Source organism: Chenopodium album, chromosome 8 (assembly GCF_948465745.1).
Source record: "Chenopodium album chromosome 8, dcCheAlbu1.1, whole genome shotgun sequence".
Classification (NCBI taxonomy): Eukaryota; Viridiplantae; Streptophyta; class Magnoliopsida; order Caryophyllales; family Amaranthaceae; genus Chenopodium; species Chenopodium album.
This window is the reverse complement of record NC_137841.1, coordinates 77,110,679-77,114,634: the sequence shown is the minus strand read 5'-3', so window position 1 is coordinate 77,114,634 and position 3,956 is coordinate 77,110,679.

Sequence of the window (3,956 nt, the reverse complement as noted above, 5' to 3'; positions counted from 1 at the left end):
TTCAACTACTTCAGTCCATGCTTTGTCTCCAAGACGAGCAAAAGCTATACTATCAATTGTGAGGTCCAATGCACTCGATGCAACTAGTTCTTTTAGAAGGGTTTTTGTAGTTTGAGTAATGTTATATGGCTGTTAGCATGGTTTTTTGTTGTAATTATTTCTTACTCCGTATATAGCAAGATCGTAATGTTATTTATGTCACAAATGATAAAATTAAAAGACGTTCAACATACATTTGACCATGAAATACCCTGTACTAATGTTGTTGAGTGTTTGTACCAGCATATTGTGAACAACTCTAAAATAGTGTACAATAGTAAAACTGACTTTTCTTTAAAAGGTTGAGTATGAGCCAAAATACCACCAAAACATTTGAATGGTGAGAAATAACAACACAAAAATGAAACTTCCCTGGAAGTAATATCAAATACATTAAGCCACTAATACAAAGTGAATACAATCTTAAAATTGTTGATAAACGTTTTTTACAAATATGAGTTTACAGTTGTTCTCTAGAAATTGCACTCCCTAACACCCACTCGAAATCATCTTCCTGCTTGCAATCTTAACCTCTCTACAGACACAGTGCAACCTACCTTGCCATCCCAAACTATTGGCTTAAGTTCCATGGTGAAGTTGAAGAAAGAGCTAGAGGTTCATTTCTTTCACAACAAATATAAATATAGTACACGAAAAGGAGATGTTCTTAAGGATTTACACATTTTGAATCTAGGACTTCATATTCAAAATTTCAATTAGGCCAAGACCACTTCAGCCAATAGAATTGGAGATAACAAGTAAAGGTTTACAAAATTGAAGTCCTTTGCTTGGCCTTGATCAAGAGTTCAGGTTTGGGAGTGACTGCATGAACAATATATGTTATAAAATTGAAGTCTCCAATTGTAGAGAAATGATCAAGTAATTGAGACAATGGTTGCAGATTACACAAACCTCCGATATCTTCCAATAGTAGGGCTCTAATCTTGCCCGTATTCAAGGCTCCTGATTTACCATCAATACCATATATAGTCAGGAATGCGTCCTTGCAACATCCTTAGTTTAGAGATCTCCTACAGTGGAGACAAGTCCATACCTTCAATAGAGCTTAATCTATATCTATATCTATATCTATACTTAGTATTTAAAAAGACAAACCACAATCACCTATATGACACATGTCATCGTAATTCACCCATATGTCACATAATACATCCATTAATATTTCCTCGTTATACTCCCTTTTAAACTTAAGGATTTTTTTGTAAATTACCACCCCAAAATATATCCTATATTGAAATAATCACCCATTATTTTACAAAAAATGTAGATTTTACCACCCGACCTATACTCCGACCAGTTTTTCGAGCATGGGCCGCACATAACGGCTGTTATTTATTTTATAAAAGTTGTTTCTCGATTTATTTCCTCCCTTGTTTCACAAACTATTCCTAAACTTAAAATTCTTCATTTTCCCCATAAATTCTACCAATTTTTACTCCAAGTTTTGCAAATTGACAAGCGAATCCTTTGAAGAACGCACTTAAATTTTTTTAAACCAATTTGTACAGCAAGGTAATTGAAGATCGCACTTAATTTTTATTATTATTTTAATTATTTTTCAATGTTTTAATGAAGTAGAATTCAAGTTATACGATATTTTTGGCTTGAAATGTGTTTTATTAGGAATTTAATGATATAATCGTTGTTTGATTTATTCAATTTATATAACTTGAATTGAAAATTAGGGTTGTTCATAATGAAATTGTGGGGCACATGCTCGGAAAACTGGCCGGAGTATAGTTAGGGGTGGTAAAACCTAGAGTTTTGTAAAATATGGGTGGTTATTTTTAATTTCAACAAAAATGGGTGGTTATTTCAACACATGTTAAATTTTAGGGTGGTAATTTACAGAAAATCCTAAAGTTAAAGATAAAATAAAATGTTATTGAATGCTAAAGTCTTTATGCATTCCTAACTTACAAATTTGAGTAAGAACATGGAGTGTTCCATTTTCACTATATAAAAAAAAAGTTGTACTCCTCTCTATACCCCTTTTAATTTAAAGTTAAAATAACAAATTATTTAATGTTAAAATCTTTATGTATTCCTAACTTGCAAATTATAAGTAAGAAAATTAAGCAAATTATAACAAAAAATCACAAAAACATACAACACAAATAAACAACACATTTCAAGAAAAATAAAATGAGCTACAACCCGTTCGTTGAACGGGCCAAAATGCTAGTTATATCATTATATCTACTCCCCATATGTTTGGTGCACAATGCAATTAAATAGACAACCATCAGATCATAACAATAAAAATAAATTTGTGAAGCAAATTTAGTGCAATAATGACTTTATATATTAAACATAATAACAATTAACTATTTTTCAATAAATTGTAATGAAAATATAATTGTGTAAAGATACTATAAAATCTTTTAATTTTTATTTTTATATAGGTTGACTGAGGTATCTCTTAATCTTCTATACTTGAATGCCAAGTAAATTTTAAGTTGGCCACAAATTAAGCTCCTTATGTTGGGAGAATTATTTATATAACCTTTAGATTCTTTTGAAAGGGCATATAGGGTCATTGTATGTTTATTGGATTCACTTCTCTTAATAGCCAAAGTAATGCATTGACAAACGTGAAACCCTTTATGGTGCAATAAAAAAAGAAAGGAGGAAGTATAATTGTTACTTATTGTAACTTATTCCCAATATCCACAAAAAAGGAAATAATCATGATTTTTGATTTTGTTTCCAATAATAATTGATTCACTATATTAAACATGATTTCGGGTCTGTGTCTCTTACGTTGAAATTCAGTTCAGTTCAGTTCAGTTCATTTCAGCTCCTAATTTCCTTCTCTTATAAAATATTCAGTTCAGCTCAGTTCAGTTCAGTCAATGAGAACAAACCCTTCATTTCAAAATTCTTATTCTTATATAGCAAAACACCATTACAAACTCATAAAAAAACCAATAGAAATGAGATAAATTTAGGAAAATTTGATAAATACCACCATCTATTGTTGGCAAAATTGGTAATACCACCTCAAGTTTTTTTTTTTTTTTTTTTTTTTTTTTTTTTTTTTTTTTTTTTTTGTAAATTACCACCTGGTTTTTTCCTAAACTTTTGAAACTCCCACCTCTTTTCTTAGATGACATCACTGTGGGTCTCACATTTGCGTTTTCCCTCTCTCTTCCCTCGATTTCCCCTGTTCCTCAAGTTCCCTCTTTCAATTTCATCTCTTTCCTCTTCAGTACCCATTACTATACTCTCACCCACCCAAATTTATTGTTAAACCCTAACATTCAACATTCATTTTTCACTCTCTCTCCTTTTCTATGTGAAAGAATCATGTTTAATTGTGTTTTCGTGGTAATTACTTGTTTTCTCCTTCTCTATTCAACAATGTTAGTGTTTTCGCCCCCAATTGCATGTTTAATTGTGTTTTCGTGGTAATTACTTGTTTAATTGTCCACTTATTCATTCAATTTTAACTTCATAAACCCTAATTTGTCCAATTTAGCAAAACCCCCATATTAATTACCCAAACCCTAATTAATCTAATCAATACACTTCGTTTTAGGTTAGATTGCATAAATTATAACCTAATTTGCGCAACTTTTTGTACATGCCATCAAATTCAAGAAACGAAATTGGAAGAAAGGGAAGAAGAAGATGAGGAACAGGGGAAATTGAGGGAAGAGAGAGGGAAAGAGAGGTACAACGCAAATGTGGGACCCACAGTGACATTATGGTGGGAGTTTCAAAAGTTTAGGAAAAAACTACGTGGTAAAATACAAAAAAAAAAAAACTTAAGGTAGTATTTTTAATTTTGCCAACAATAGAAGGTGGTATTTATCAATTTTTCATAAAGTTTAAAAGTAAAATACCGTAGTATATAAATAAAAACATAAAAAAAATGTAAAGTCTCATTACTG